Here is a 17976-nt window from a genome sequence, read left to right on the forward strand (position 1 = left end):
TAATCTCCTGTGGGATTAGCGCAAACTTTAATCATTTGTAGATTAATAGAGTGTAAAAAAAAAATGTGTGTGCAGTGTAAAAATATGTGTCCCCGGATGACTTTCTGCCCTATAACTCTCACTAGCTATATTTCCCAAGTTGGGCATTAGAGAATAGTCTCTTTGCATGAGTGGGATACATTGCATTTATTGTTATTGGGTCTTAATATTCAACTGTGCGTAACGGCAATGTTAATTACATTATTGCTGCGTAGACTTTTGACAGCACAGCATTAAGAAAGAGGAACGTGCAGCCTGGATAGTGATGCAAGATTTCTTAAGTCCCGCACGGTTGAACTGAACTGAAGATGAATATGTACTACTCAAAATGGGTTTGTTTTGGGCTGCCACAAGGGAAAATGTAGCTTGTTGTGACATAGCAATTTGGTACACACATCCCTGTCCAGGCTGCTCAGTACAATATGGGGTGATTCCAGAATTGGAGCACATTTGAGTTTTAGAATTCTTGAAAAATAACCTTCAGTTTTCTGATTTTATGCTACATATTCATCAGTAAGTCTAGCATATCACCTGATTCACAGTTTTCTTCTTCTTCCGTGCTAAAAAGGTTATGGTAACAGGGTTGCATGCATGTTGTGGGATACATTTTTCATGAATAACAATTATTATTTGAAATATTATGTTTATTAAAACAAACAATACCACAGTTAGAACATACAGTAATGCAACAATAAATAAATACATTTCAGATCGACAGGCAGATTGGTGCAGCGTCTGCAGTGATGCGGACTCTGTATCAATCCGTTGTGGTAAAGAAGGAACTGAGCCAAAAGGCAAAGCTCTCGATTTACCGGTCGATCTACGTTCCTACCCACACCTATGGTCACAAACTGTGGGTCGTGACCGAAAGAACAAGATCCCGGATACAAGCGGCCGGAATGAGTTTCCTCCACAGGGTGTCCTGGCTCTCTCGAGCCGCTACTCCTCCGCGTGGAGAGGAGCCAGTTGAGGTGGCTCGGGCATCTGGTTCGGATGCCTCCTGGACGGCTCACTGGAGAGGTGTTCCGGGCATGTCCCACCGGCGGGAGGCCCCGGGGACGACCCAGGACACGCTGGAGAGACTATATCTCTCGGCTGGCCCGGGAACACCTTGGGATCCCGCCGGAGGAGCTGGCTGAAGTGGCTGGGGAGAGGGAAGTCCGGTCTTCCCTGCTAAAACTGCTGGCCCCGCAACCCGACCCCGGATTAAGCGATAGATGGATGGAATTAAAATTTTTTTTTTTTGTTGAGATTCCATTTGGTCAATTCATTTTGGTGAGTTGGCGGGGACAAGAGAAAAATTAAAATCTAGGGGTTCTCCAGAATTATTTGGTATTTTTAAATAATAATTTTTAATTTTTAATTTTATAATTTTTGTTTTCAAGCATTCTTTTCTGAGATTTTGTTAAGGACAAGTACATTTACTCAAATTGCATGTTTTATTGTTTTCTATGTGTATTTTTATATGTGGCTCTGGATGTTGTGGGGCTTTCATGGTTGACACGCCTCTACAATAACGCGTGGACATCGGGGATAGTGCCTCTGGATTGGCAGACCGGGGTGGTGGTCCCCCTTTTTAAGAAGGGGGACCGGAGGGTGTGCTCCAACTAAAGAGGGATCACACTCCTCAGCCTCCCTGGTAAGGTCTATTCAGGGGTGCTGGAGAGGAGGGTGCGTCGGAAAGTTGAATCTCAGATTCAGGAAGAGCAGTGTGGTTTTCCTCCCGGCCGTGGAACAGTGGACTAGGGGTAGATGATGGATGGATGGATATGTGGATTATTTAAAATTTAATGGGAGGGACGAAAATGCCATCCAACAAAAATAAATATCTCTATTGTCATGGTCTGTGTTTTGTTTTGTTTTATTGGTCATGTTTTCCTAGTGTGTCTTCCTTGTCAATGTCTCGTCAAGTTTTATCAGGCCCTCCTGTGCTTGTCATTTCGGTCCCTGGTGTTACCCAACCAGTTCCCCAAGCCACGTGTGTCTTGTGCAGGTGTGTCTCGTTACTGCGTGTATTTAGTTCCCTGCTTTCATTCAGTCCTTGTCGAGTCATTGTCTTTGCAGTGTTCCTGTTTGGTTATTTTTTTTGACTTGTGTTTTTGGATATTGTTGATTTTGTTTTTTTCGCCAAGTACCTTGTTTGCCTTTTTCTTAATTAAATCCCCTTTTTAACTGCATCCTTGCCTGGCTGCTTTTGTTCCCTGCATTTGGGTCCTCCACCAAACTCCACCCTTTTGACATCTATACTTAAACATTTATGGTTCCCCTGTATCTTCTGTGTGAGAAAATTGTGTTTTTGTTTGGAGAGAAATATTTTGGTGGTTTTCTTTAAACAAGGAAAACTGTTCTTTATGGTAGTCATTTTAGGTTTTTTTTTAAATAAGAAAAAAAAACCTCTTAGTTATAACCACATCTTATTCCTTTCTATTTCTGGTAGTTTTAGTCAACAAAATGTTTTTAGTCTAGTTTTAGTAAGAAAACCCCCCCCAAAGAATACCCTATTTTCGTAGTCAGGCATAACAAAAGGCACATCTTCATTTTCTGCTGGGGAAAGTCTAGTCTATCACGTTTGGGACTGCGTTGCGCCTCTCTGGGCGTTGACTAGATTTTAGACTCGCAAAAAGCACGTCTAAACCCCGGTACACACATAAAGAAAATGGGGCTGTTTTTGTCACGCTTTTGCCCCTTCCTGACCAAAGACCTCAAATGCCCGGCAATCTTATGTCTTATAAGATTGTCTTGTAAAACTATCCTTATGTGTGAGGTGTGTTAAGAGTGTATTTGTCCTGTGAATGGGGTCCAATACCAGTCAGGGCTGATGAAATATTTACGACGAAAAATCTTGTAAACATGGACATCATTTCGTCAGTGCGAGGAAGGTAACGTAAAGGAAGAGTTTTATATTCCTCCCGGAGTGATTTTGGTATGATTCCTGTATAAAGAGCTCAGCGCAGAAAGCAAACATCAGTTCTCCTCCCTGCACAAAAAACCTCAAATCTAATTATGTTGTTTTAAGATCTGGCTCCTCTGGCTTAAGACGAAGCTCTTCTGAAAAGCTTTGGTCCTCCAGATAGTCCGGCCATAAATACTAATGTATTATGGGATGTGTCCAACAGGCATCCCTGTTTGCTCTCTGGCCGATGGCCCCTGCGGGGCCCGGGGGTTGTCCCTGGGCGCTGCCGCTGGGGGGCCCTGAGGTGTTGCGCTTGCTTTGTCCTGGCGGGGGTCCACGGCTCCTCCCTCTTTGGTTGAGATTTTCATGCATGCCAGATCCACCACACCAGCATCTATCGAAACTCAGACACAATCTGCTTCTTCCGCTGGTCGTTGAATCGGTGGAGGCTGGTGTCTGTGGATCTCACTCTGCTTCGTCTGTCCTTCCTTCCTTTCCTCAGTCTTTCCTTTGGTCTCTTGAGGTCTCCCTGATTTGTTGGAATTTAGATGTTTCTGTGGTTGGTGAAGGACTCTGGGTGGTGGTTGGTGGTGTCTGGTCGGTGCTGGATTTCACTTTCCTTTCTTTCCTTTGGAACTTCCTCGGGTCTCCTGACGGCCTCACGACTCTGGCTGGATTCTGAAGTGTTCGGTTTTTAGGTGAACGGTATGGGATTTTAATATATGGGGAACTAATGAATACACACTCACACGCACGCACATACACACACGCACATGCATACAAAATAAAAATTAATAAAAAAATAAAGTAAAATAAAAAATAAATTAAAAAAAGAGAGCAATGATGATGACATGTCAAATCGGTAAAATTACCGAATGAACAATACAGAGCTCTCCGGAAAATAAATAAAAGGCATTCCTATTCAGTTGGCCTCAGGGATGAATCACTCGCAACCAAGGACAAATCTTCAAGATGTATGATGACGAGACACACAGAAAAGATCACGTCGCTGTCTCCTCCCCCCAAAAAAATAATAGATGTTTAATTTTGACATGATGTTCAGAAACTTCCTTTTTCTTGTTTTCACCTGAGACTTTATATTCTATTCCTCCTTTCATATCTTTCTTTATTCTTACTTGACCACCTTTTGTCTTTGAATCCTCTCCATCACGTTGCTTTCGTTCGCGCACGTGGACCCGAGCGACTGATTGTGGAAGAAATGCAGACAAGAAATGACCTCCGATTTCCCTTCTGTCTTTTTCTTGTTATTCTGCTGAGCTCGGGAAGCGCAGGCAAATGTCAGCAGGTCACACGGCTCACAGCGCACACCTGCCACGTCTGGAAATTGCAAAGCTATCGATCAGCGCACATTCTACAGGGAATGCATTGTTTGTAAGGCCTCCGTGCTGGTTAAAGGCTTACTTGGATATGCTGCCGCATTAAAGGGAATGTTTGATCCACTCGTTTTTTTTTTTTTCAGATTTGTAAGGAAATATGATGATATTGTATACACATTTGTGAGCAAATTCATGTAAACGTGATGTGATCGACATGATGATCAGACAAAATAATTTGTTACATGACCATACTCGCAGCTCGTTTTTGACTTTGATAGATTATATTGACTTTTGTTTGACTTTGTCATGATTTTCTGTCCCTGGTTTAGGTCTTGTCAACCAATAACACCATGAAACCTTTGACAAAACATTCAAATGCAGAGTGCCGCTTTAATTTTTGTGCCTTCGGTGGTGGATTTGGAGCATTAATCAGGGTTGCCCACTTAGCGACTTTGTCACTATAATTAGCAACATTCCCGACCCCTCTGTTGAGTGTTCTGTCATCTTTTTGCGGTGTTACAAGACATTTCTGGAGTCTGTGAGACTCCCTCAAGAGCAGGATATTTTCACCCCCTGCATCCATATTGCAAATGAATGATAGATACACACAGCCTCCACTGACTAATTTAAACATAGCGTACTCCCTCCCTGCTCTTTTCTTATTTTAGCCAAACATTCAAGCATGTGCTACTTATCAGAAGTTAGATCATATTAATCTGTGCTCACACTGTATGCAGCTCTGCTTACTCATCAGTTTTGACATGAAAGTGCTTCTGTGCAGAGTAGTCTGTACTTTAGACAGATGGCTAATTGCGAATCTGGGAGAGTTGCTGCCCGATTGTGAGCAGAGAAGCTGTGTTTGCTGTAATGCGTATTAGCCACATTTTAACATTACACTTTGAAGGTCTTGCTCACAAATGCATTTTCTGAAACAGGCAGCAATGGTTTCATATGTAATGAAAACACACAAGTAAAACTGAATTGAACATTTTGTAAACAAAATAAAATAAAGAAAAATAAAGGCGGCCATGGCTTAGGGTGTCGAGACGGTCGTTCATGAACTCATTCACTGCCATTGACGGCTATAGACGTCAAAAATTCATTTAAACTCATTCATTTTTGTTAACAAGAGTATGAAAACCTTTTAGGTTTAGAACAGATGTAAAATTTGTTAACTAGTGAAGTCATATGATTAATCGCCTGATGCCCCTAATAAAAAAAAAAGAAAAGATTATAAAAAATTAGGAGCGTCAGTTATATTTCTCACAAATTTGTCACTTTATAATATCCCAAATATTTTCAAGTTTTTTGTCCTAAAATTGTGAGGTATTTTTTCGCAAATTTGCCACTTTATAATGTCGGAAATATTTTAAGTATGAAGTTTTTTCCTCATAAATTTGTGAGCTTTTTCTCAATATATATATATATGTATATATATATATAAAAGACACCGTTGTAATCGCACATTATTGTTGCTGTTTTTTTTCATCTTGTACTCGACCAATATTCCATATACACTACTGTATATAAGAAAACGAAAACTTATACTAAAACAAATAAAAACTAAACTGAAACAAAACATTTTTGAAGATCAAAACTTAATAAAAACATAAGTTACAAACCCTCTCTAAAAACGAATTAAAAGCCAAAACAAAATACAAACTAATTATAATGAATAATCCAAAATTGTTAAAACCTCGACAAGCAGACAACAAAAAATGGTTGCTTAATTTCACACTTGATAGGTGGGCAGGCACTCCAGAGACTATATGCAGTTAAATTGTAAATTTTCCTCAATACTTTTAGTAACAGACATTAAACACTACGTATTCAAAAGTATCAGTGTTTTCTTAATAAGCTTTTTTGCAACCAATTTTTAAAAAAATGTGAGTTTGTGTTATGTGTGTCTGAATAGAACAAATGAAGCACCTATAAAGTCAAAAGAACAAGATGACGCATTGTCTTTTTTTTTTAAATGACAGCTGTCAATAAGCAGTTAACTAATGTGTGAACATACGTAGCTACACATCAGAGCTCCTGTTATTGCTGTCATGATTTTCTGCGTGGTGGTCACAGATCAATGATTTAATCTCTTTCCCCCGCCGAGTCGCCTGCTTAACCGTCGCCACTGCTGCCATATTGCCGTGCGTCTACCACCACAGAATCTCGTGTGGCCTCAGACAACATCTCTTCCATTTCTAGTCCATTTCCACACTCTGTGATATTATCGTTACACCTTTTTCCTTTGCTGTGTTTGGACACATATCCTCTTTCTCCTTCCGGTAAAATGCAACCTGGAACTTGTACTGTTTGTATGGAAGTCCAGTTCAATGTTTATAATACTAAATTGAATTAAAGGTGTTGAGAAAAACATTCTACAATTCTTTTTGTTTTATTTTTATTTTTTTTATGGAGAGGTCAGTATTGTTCATTTGATTTGACATGTCATCATTGCTCTCCTTTTTTATTTTTTTATTATTTATATATATATATATATATATATATATATATATATATATATATATATTTTTTTTTGTATGTGTGCGTGCGTGCGTGTGTATTCATCAGTTCACCTAAAACCTATTAAAAAAAATCCCATACTAATAATATAATATAATAATAAATTGCCAAATGCAGAAACATCAATGTAAGTTATCACAATGTGGAGGCTCTCGCTAACAGACAGAATTAAGTAACCAGAATTAGGTTAAAAAAATTTATATACGTAGACCATGTTTCTATAAATTTTGATATTTGGTTTTTATTTGAGGCAGATATTTTTTCCATTAAAATGTGATTTATGAGGAGGTTAGACCATTGGTCGATATTCAGAGTTTGTTTATTTTTCCAGTTCACAAGAATTGTTTTTTTTGCGATAGTAAGGGCTACAAGTGTAGATTTAAATTGTTTATGTGGTAAGTCAGTTGTTGTTAGGTCACCTAGCAAACACAAGTTTGGAGATAAAGGTATCCTACAGTCCAAAATAGCGGAAAGTTTTTCTAAGACTTTAGTCCAGAAATACATAACCGGAGTACATAACCATAAAGCATGAACATAAGTGTCTGTAGTGTGTAACATTCTACAATTCAATCCACCATCAAATCTCATGAAATTTTATCTCACCAAGTTCCTCTTGCTTACTTCTGAGCATGTGTTTAGCTTCTCGCCATCCAAAATGCATTTCCAGTAGGAGGTGTGCCAAAAAATCGATTCTCATAAGAATGTTATGTTTTGGTTTTCTGCTGTTTCCTGTTTCTGCCCATTAGGTCGTCAGGCCGAAATAAAAGCCTGGTAGCAACAGAGAGGAGTGTCGGGTTAGTGCTCTGCGACGCTACTCATCGTACCTGACGTTTTGATACTGCTACCTTTCTAGCGGCTATCTTTCTTGGTGTTGTGGACACCACTAGTAATTAGACTGGTAGCATTTTTCTTTAAACAACTTTATATGCTACACTCCTGTTTTATCTGCCCTCCGGCATGATTTTGTGTTTTCCTGTTTTTGCCCACGGCGTACACTTTTTTGTCGTCGTCGCCTTGCTGCGCGCTTTTTGTTGGTTCATTAAAATGGATTGACTTTCGCCCTGGCTGAGTCTGCCCTTTTCTTTTGGGGTCCAACAAACACAACCAATTTGTGACAGAATAACCCGACCAGAATGGATCCCGCAGACCCCCGACAGCCTCTGCCAGGCATCGGCCAGCCATGGGCGCTTGCTTGGACAGCACGAGCAATACTTCCGTGAACTGAAGGAAGCCATGTCGACGTTAATCGCCCAGATTGGGTCTCTTACCTTGAACGTGGAGCAGAGATCGGACTCCACGGCTGCTGAAGGATCACAACTAGCTGTGGCGTCCCCTGTTTCCTCCGCGTCCGCGGTCCAATCAGCTGGTAACTTCATACTTCGGGAATCCAATATTCCCCATCTTCCCCGCTACTCCGGCGACATTGGTGGGTGTGACCAATTCATTCACCAGTGTAGTCTGGTTTTTGATCAGCAGCCGCAAACTTTCCCTAACGATGGCGCCAAGGTCACCTTTGTAATGGGCCTACTTTCTGGCCAGGCGGCATTACGGGCGATGGCAGTCAGTAAAGCCAATCCGGAGCTCCGGGCTTCATTGCCTGCTTTTCTGTCGGAACTCAGGAACGTCTTCGACCACCCGGTAAAAAGAAAGGAAGCAGGCAGCCGCTTGCTAGACCTCAAGCAAGCCGACTCGTCAGTTGCTGAATACTCTATCTCGTTCCGGGTTTTGGCCGCCGAGAGCCGTTACGACGACGCGGCGCTGTGTGGGATTTTCCGGCGGGGCCTCAGCCCACAAATCAAAGACGAGTTGACTGCACGGGACGAGACATCCAGTCTGGAGGAACTCATCACCCTGGCCATTCGATTGGACAACAGGTTGCGGGAGCGGCAGCGGGAGCGGATGGAGGAGCGACGACCTGCGGCAGCAGACACGGCTGCTCAGCCGTCTTCAACCACGTCCGCGGGGCGCTTCTTCGGCGCCTCGCCTCCCAACGCTTCATGGCGACGCCCACCTGCGGGAGACAACATCGACCCTATGCAGCTGGGAGGAGGACGACTCTCTGCGGCGGAGCGCAGGAAACGGATGAGGAATCGGACGTGCCTATATTGCGGACAGCCCGGACACCAATTGGCCACATGTCGAAGAATGCCTGATAGACGTCTGGACGCCACAACCGTTCAACCCCAACAAAACAACCAATGTGAGTACTCCCAGCCCGCGGGATCATGTGACACAAATAGCAACTTGGACATTAAAAGACTACAATTATCAGGAGAGATGACATGGGTTGGTGGGAGCACAAAGATTACGGCTTTGGTGGACTCTGGGACGGATGATTGTATTTTCGATTGTGTATTGTTGTTTTTAGCTACGACTCTTCCTCCACATCGGCCATATGATTGCGCTATAGAATTGGTTCCTGGCGCATCGCTGCCTAGTACACGCCTGTACCAAATATCCAAGCCGGAACTTCAATCCCTTAAGGAATATATTACAACGTCGCTAGCAGCCGGGCTTATTCGGCTTTCTAAATCGTCGCTTGGGGCAGGATTTTTCTTTACTGAGAAAAAAGACAAGACTCTACGTCCTTGCATCGATTTACGAGGTCTAAATGACATAACTATTAAAAACAAATACCCATTGCCACTAATGGAGTCCGCATTTGCACCATTACATTCCGCTACGGCGTTTACCACATTAGACCTTCGCAGTTCCTACCATCTGGTTTGGATAAGGAAGGACGACGAATGGAAAACAGCGTTTAAAACACCCATTGGCCATTTTTGAGTACTTGGTTATGCCTTTCAAACGCTCCCGCAGTATTTCAGTGTTTTATTAATGACGTCTTGCGTGACATGCTTAACCACTTTTGTTTTGTTTACCTTGATGACATTTTGATTTTCTCCAGAAACCTCGCAGAACACCAGCAACACGTTCGGCTGGTTTTGGAGCAACTGCTGGAAAACCGGCTATACGTAAAGGCAGAAAAGTGTGCATTTCACACCAGTTCGGTGCAGTTTCTCGGCTATCTTGTGGTGGAGGGCCAATTGAGAGCTGACTCGGGCATGATCCAGGACTGACTGCGTTGCAACGTGTATAACAATGGCAGCGTACGTTCAAATAAAGTTTCTACAAAATGTATTAAACTGGAAATAATTTTTGAAAAATTAATCTTTTAGTTATGTTGTTAACAACCCAATAAATAACATTGAGCAAACTTGTCTTTACAGTTGGGATTCCTTTTAAGTGCATGAATATCAAGTCGATAGAAATCTAAAAATGGAATATGCAAATTCAAATATTTATCGACAATATAACTTTCAATGACATTTGTATATTTAAAAATAGTAAAATGACATAACCAAGACCTATTCAGTCTCAATAAATGGCTTTATTTTCTTTGTTTACACACGTGAAATAGCACACTAGACTCACCAGGGAGATTATTTACTCATCATATTATGTAAATATATATAATTTCATTATATTGATATTAGACAATTTAGAAATTTATCATCAATGTTGACACCCTGCGTGTGTTACAACATAGACAGTATGTGAGCAAGACGGTGTGTATGAAGTTTCATGGGTTTGATTGTCTGAGCTGAGATTTGAATATATTTGATCCATAGCTCATATAAGGGGAAAATGTAAAACACTGGGAAATTGTGCAGACAAACTACAATTTCCAGTGTTTTGTTGGTTTTAAAGGGGAAGTCAACCCCAAATAAAATTGTTGACAAGATCTCCAAAATCCAGCTGTTTTTCTCCGTCTCAAAGGGCGGCCATTTTGCCACTTGCTGTCGATTGAAGATGACATCAATGTTGGTCAGGGCTCAGGCAACAACCAATCACAGCTCACCTGTTTTCTGAAGCGGAGCTGTGATTGGTTGTTACCTGAAACCTGAGCAAGTGGCAAAATGGCCACCCCCTGAGATGGATAAAAATAGCTTGATTTTGCTGCTTAACTCATATTCCACAAATCTAGTATTAATCAGAAGGTCGTGTTTAGACTAGTGAGGTCACATATAACATTATTGTCAAGAAATGTTTTATAAGGTCTTTTAATATGTGACAGTTGCTAAACCGTTGCCATAAAACTTTATCTGTATTGTTAATGAAGCTTCTACGTTGGCAACAGTTTGACCCTGAAACACTTTATTTTCTACGACAAATTGTTTGTGAGTTGCCTTCGAGTGCAATTGTTATTTTTCCACTCCAATCTTATTGTGAGTCTGCTGCCAGATCTTGGAAAATGCCAACGCAACAAAAAAACCTTCAAATGCATCTCCAGGCAACGTCAACACCGCTTGTGTGAGAGAAGCCCTCTGCCTTCAACTTTTGTTGATTTCAAGAGGAACACGGGGAGGCGGGGGGGGCGCCGAGAGGAAGCTCGCTCACCGCGCGCAGCCTCACACCGCCTGAATGGAAGCAGAAAGTCTGCTCACGCATGCAAACAAACAGACCTATAATTACACTCGCTAATCTTGGACTGGTGTCATTCTCGTGGAGCTGGTGAATTGTATCTGATTTTTCAAAGGGTTCACAACAAACTCAAGCAGTGGAGTTGATTTAGAGCCCCCAACTGAGACAACAAATGACGATACGATAAAAGAACAAAAAGTGCGAAGAATCTTTTTTTTGGACAAAAGTGCTGATTTAGCAACTCAAGCTCCTCGGGCAGATGTTGTCTTGCTGTGCTTCCAGTCAGCAATTTGCAATCGTCCGCAGGACTCCGTCACTCAAAAGCTACTCGTCTTCACGTTCGGGCTGGAGGAGAACAACCAGAATGGCGGCTTGCCACAGCTGCGCATGCTTGATAACTTTGAATTCAATTCAATCAATCCAACAGTCAATCGGAAACGGAATGGGCGATTGATATGGTTTCCATCATTTGGTGTGCACGGGTAGCTGTCGCGCTTTCCCGCAGCCATACTCTGATTTGCTTTTTGGGGGAGAAAAAAAAAAGGCCCATACATTGTTTGTCAGCATCTGGGCATGAGACGAGCAAAGAGGACCTCAGGCAACTTTAAAGATTCAGGAGCGATGTGAAATTAGTGCTGTCACTATGGAATATTTTTAGAATCGATTAATCTATTGATTATTTAATTAATTAATCAGATTAATTTTCATTTTGCATTAAACTGTATTACAAAAGCATTTTTCCCCATGATTACTGATTATTAATGAGTGATTGGTGTTTATTTTGTACTTTGTATTCGTATAGTGATTTTAAAAAGGGGGGGGGGTGATGTTACTGGCTTGGTCATTGTTCTCCAAAGTAAAAACAGATGTTTGCAAATGTCTATGTTATATTTTTTCTATATATTATATATATGTCTGTATTTTGATTAAACACAGAAGATAATCAGCCTTCTTGCATGAAGGACTACAGAAATCAGTGAACAATTACTGTTGATAATGTTGAAATCAGAGGATTTGGACAATTTTAATAAAAAAAAAGAGAGAAAGCTAAAGAGAAAGCAGGTACAAGTTGAAAGGAATGCAGATCTAAAAAAAAAAAAAAAAACAAGATTTAGGGCCAGACTGGTGGAGCGTTGTGTTACAGTAAAGCTTTTAGCTTATGAAAAAATCTTAATAAAGAAATCAAAGAATCCATCCATCCAATTCAAAAATTTCATTTAAAAGAATGACTAAATCAATATTACTAAAGAAATATGATCAAGATTAAGTTTGAACATTATTGCCATTGTCATTTGTTGTTATGAATGTCATAATTCATATTGTAAACCGAGTACAGATGTGACTCTGAGACTAGTTGTCACAATTTTATTTTATTGTATTATTATTTTTAATTTATTTATTTTGCTGTTGTTGTTGTTTATGTTTTTTTTTAAATTACTTTACCTTGCAAATGGACTCAGGGGAGAAATGGGGCAGACAGAATAAGCCTTGTTTTCTTTCTGCTCCTTTTCATTGTTTTATATCATGGATTACTTGTCAATTAATTTTGACAGCTCTGCCTGCCATTGCAGTTGCCCGCTGAGCATTCTCATTTTTCAAAAATGTGACACTTTTTCTTGGTTCTAAATGGGCATCAAGGTTGACAGTATACTCTTCCCTGAGCCTGCCCTGCTAGTTTATTGTGTTTTGCCACAATTTTTATTTTCTTTGTAACTTTGCTTCTCCCGTTTGAGTCAATTCCTAGTTGCGACAGAGTTGCAGTGTGAAGGGAAAAGCCGTATTGATTGGAGAGTGGGAGGCTTTATCCCCTGTCAGCACCCGAGATCCTTCAAAGACGCGCGCACACGCATGCGCTTACACACACTTATCACATGAGGGGCTTTGGAAGCGTATTGCATTCACTTGAAAAAAAACACAGTTCCTGTTATTCTGACTAATTTATTTTTTGGAGTATTTTCTTCATTTTCTGTTTTTCATAATATTTTTTTCTGTTTTACTGAATTTTTTTTTTTCTGTCAATTTTTCTCCTTCCGAAAAACAGGCTAAAAAAATTCAGGGAAAAAAATATTTTAAAAAACAGGAAAAGTAATTATTCCGAAAAACAGAGCTGGTGTTCTGTTTTTTGGAGCATTTTTTAATTTTATTTTTACCTTCAACTTCAGAAAAACAGTACTTTTTTTTTTTCAAGTGAATGCAATACGCTTCCGGTTTGGGGTTTGTTCTCTAATCTCTGAGGGAAAACTCTTTAAAAAAAAAAAATCTGAAAAACAGAGGAAAATATATATTTTTTTAAACAAAAAAATAGGGGAAAAATATTCAATAAAACAGAAAAAAAATACTCAAAAAAACAAAGCTCCCCTAAAAAATTTGTCAGAAAAACAAGACTTTTTTTTTTCAAGTGAATGCAATACGCTTGCGGTTTGTGGTTTGTTCTCTAATCTCTGAGGGAAAGCCCTTTAAAAAAAAAAAATCTGAAAAACAGAGGAAAATATATATTTTTTTAAACAAAAAGATAGGGAAAAAAATATTCAATAAAACAGAAAAAAAATACTCAAAAAAACAAAGCTCTCCTAAAAAAATTGTCAGAAAAACAGGACTTTTTTTTTTTCAAGTGAATGCAATACGCTTGCGGTTTGTGGCTTGTTCTCTAATCTCTGAGGGAAAAGCCTTTAAAAAAAATTCAGAAAAACAGAGGAAAATATATATTTTTTTTAAACAAAAAAAAAAAGAAAAAAATATTCAATAAAACAGAAAAAAAATACTCCAAAAAACAAAGCCCCCCCGAAAAATTTGTCAGAAAAACAGGACTTTTTTTTTTCAAGTGAATGCAATACGCTTCCGTAAGGGGCAACCCTCAAGATTTTTTTTTCTTTCTTGTGTGAACATTATGATGAACCAAGGTCTCCGTCTAATTCCGTTTTACTTCTTTTCCCGCAGAATGTGTCGACATCCAATCCCTTATTGCGTCGCTGCACTGGAATTTGCGTCCCAGACTGAACAGTTGTATTATTATTCAGTCGGCGTATTGATGTATGCTACTTTTCTTCTCCTCTTCAACAGCCATTTGGCAGTTGAGAAGCAAAAGCGGGCGCACCGAGTCAAAGATAGGCAAGTCTTTGATAAGAACCCCTATTACAGGCCTTATTTAGTCCGATATCACGTCTTAGAAAATATCAACATTGTTGCCTGCAACGGACCTGTTAAGCCTTGTTTGACAATGCGGCATGAAGACAATTGGGAGCAGTTAAGGGCACGGCGATAAGAGACTGTTGTGATCGAAATCATTGCCAAGCATCAAATTTTCATGAAATGCTCCACTTCACCATAATGGACTACACCACAATGAATGGTCGCACATTATGGGATATTGAAAATGCATTAGTTTCCCCATGACTGGTTGTTAGGAGAGGTAAACAAAACACAGATGTGGGCAATGAGTCTTATGGCTTGCGGTTGGGAATAATGTTGCATATCCGTTGAAAAAAAAGCAGGCGAAGGCGACGGACCTTCAGGGGACGTATTATGAAGCGACCACTCGCAATTTAAAATAGTTGTCGTAATAACATAGCAGTGACATGCTTTTGTCAAAAGACCCCAAGGATAGAAAATTATTTCATTTTCTGCTGTGAATGCAGCTTTCATTACCACAACAACTACTTGAGGGAGCAGAGCCCAGAGTGTTTTTTTTATTTTTTTTTAAGCCAGCACCGTTTTAAGACAGTACAATCATTTTCACTCCTGGAGGCAGCACTTCACATAGAGATGTGCCTTGAAAAAAAAAGGAAAAATTGAGATGTGCCTTGAGATACGAGTGATCCGGATTACACATTTTTCAAGATACGAGCCATAATTAGATTTTTTATTTATTTATTGCTTTCACTTGAGATATGAGCGCTATAAAGTGGCTGCTATAAGCTACTAGCTAATGCTTTAGCTTGAGCTGTTTTGGCATTAGATTGAATACATATGTATAAACTAAGGGTGTCAAGCGATTAAAATGTCATAATTAATCACAACTTCAATAGTTAACTCACTATTAATCGCATTTTATATCTGTTCTAAAATACTGTACAATAAAATATACAGTAAAATATATTTATTGTATATTTGTTAACATAAACTAATAGAAATATGCCTGCATATTTTAGTAATTGATACAGTAATTTCATAAGAATCCCTAAAATTTAGGTAAAGTTAAAAAGATGTACTGTAGTGTAAAAAATAGTGTGATATTAATTTGTGTTGAGGTCATTTATCTGCCACTAGATGGCATAATTGCATTTCTAAGACGGTGACAGCTCAGTGCATTTTTCTTTTCATATTAAGGGTTATGTAATAATTTTTAAAATTGTAAAATACAACTTGACCTCAGTATCCACAAATATATGCATTATTGTTAAATTTATTACTGCTAAATTTTGACCAAGACGTGTCTGCTGTGTTGCCACTGGGATTCCCCTAGGCCAGTACAGGTTTTCCAAATAAGGGGCGGTCATTAATCGTGCGTTAAAAGAAATTAGTGGCGTTAAAGGAACTTTAAATTAACTCAAAATTAATGCACTAATTTTGACACCCCTAGTATAAACAGACTTTATAACTGTTATGTGATCTTTATCCTCTGCATAGAATGACTGTGATTAGCACTAAACTGATGCGCTCATAGAAGAGTTGAGATGTTATTATGAATCTCACTTGCGTTCTGACAATTCGCAAGGAGTGCTTGGAACTCACGTTGGATTCATAATAATGCCTCAATGGATAGTATAGTCATTTGTCGTATACTGCCCCAAGTGGCCAAGGCGGTGCACAAGAAGTAGCAGCCTTTGATTGATGCAGTGTGACAAAAACGGTTAAGCGATTTTTCCTCATTAAAATATACATTACAACATTTTTACATTACAAGTTTTCTAATAGATTGATGGCATTTCTATTCATTTAAATGGGAAATGTATTTTGAGTTACAAGCGTAGTCATGGAAGGGATTATACTTGTATCTCAAGGCACCATTGTACACTATTCAAACACAACCACAATAGAGCACCGACATCTTCACCAAGCAATCAAGTCAAATCAAATCACCGCTCACCCGAAGCTAATGCTGTTAGCTATTGTTCATCTGTACATCCAACAAAACTCAATGCAGCTCTGCTTACCTTTTGAATTTGACGTGATAGCTGCTCTGTAGCACCAATTAGAGATTTGGGTCTTTCTGCAAAATAGTGCCTCTGCATAAAAGTGCTTTGGGCAGTATAGCCCAGTGATTGGACTCTGGCTATCACTCAAAAGTGGCACTGCATCTTCACCTGGCCAAGCTGATTATATATCCCCATATATCCCCATATATATATTATAATTGAAGTCGAATCATACAGCCAGGTCAAAATGATTTCTATTAATTTCTTCTTCCTCCTCCTCTCTTTCTTCTTCTTCTTCTTGATCTTAAACCTCGCCTCACAAAATTGATTTCTTTTAACTATATTTTACAATTCACTAGATTAATACGTGCAGCTATATACTGTGTATTGATACTTATTCATCCCATGAGGGAAATTAAATTTGTTAGATGTAAGAGGCTAATGAGATTCATGTGAGTATATTTGCATATATTATGTGACTAGTGCACTTCATGCCAGCATGGATGGATTGAGTGGGGAGTGAGGAATGTAATCTCAGTGAGTAGATTGACTAATGCAATTTATGCGGGTATATTTACATATTATGCAACTCAACTTCATGTTTACGTATAATCTTACTGCAGTCTACTGAGCAGTTGTAACTTTCTTGTTTGTATATGTATTAGGGGTGTGCCAAAAAATCGATTCTCATAAGAATCGTGATTCTCATAAGAATCGTGATTCTCATTTAGTATGATTCAGAATCTATTTTAAATGTTCCAAAATCGATTTGATTTCACTTATTTTATACTGTCTTGCCCTTGTTTGTGTGTGCCTTTATTGGGAGCACTGTTCATGTTGTACACGATTTGGCCACAAGCAAAAAGTCATGTTCAAGTTATTCCAATAAACGTTTTTTTTGCAGTGTAGGATGTTAAGATGCTTCTCCGCATACATTCCTGAAGCGTTTTGTATGAATAGTCGTCCTTTTGAGTGCCATGAGTAGCACGCTAATTAGCATTAGCGAGTTGGACTGGAGTAGATCATGACAATTCTTTGCACATCTATAGATTGAAGCAGAAATCATTGTCAATCAAATAATTTTAATCTAAAATTGTTTATAATTGATAATCGATTATGAATGGAATGCAGGCCCAAAAATCGGAATCGAATCTGAGACTTTAGATTTCCGCGTATTTTACTGCCCTCTGGTGGCCAAGTACTGCACAGAAGAAGGAACCGCCTGGTGAATATATGAAATAATGATGCAGGAACTATTAAATCTTTAAATTCTATTTAAGGATGTTATTATTACCATAATTTGTTTTCTAAAGTACAATACTAGGAGTGCTAAAACAGGTCTCGGATGAATTAGATTGTATTTATTTCAATTTGCTCAGAAGTGGTGAACAGCTCAAATAGAAAGCTAAAACATTTTCTTGGGTGTTTCATTTCCCACATGATGTGTTGTCAGGTGCTCCAGGTACCTGACTATTAGCATACCATCCATAAAAAAAATAGTCAATAACATTTCTTTCTATCTCCCATTGATTATTCCTGCTAGAGTTGGCTCCTCATGTGTGACCGCCAGCATCAGGTTCCCTGTCCAAATCTGCCTAATGACACCCCCTGCATCTCTATCTATCTA

Source organism: Vanacampus margaritifer, chromosome 2 (assembly GCF_051991255.1).
Source record: "Vanacampus margaritifer isolate UIUO_Vmar chromosome 2, RoL_Vmar_1.0, whole genome shotgun sequence".
Taxonomy (NCBI): domain Eukaryota; kingdom Metazoa; phylum Chordata; class Actinopteri; order Syngnathiformes; family Syngnathidae; genus Vanacampus; species Vanacampus margaritifer.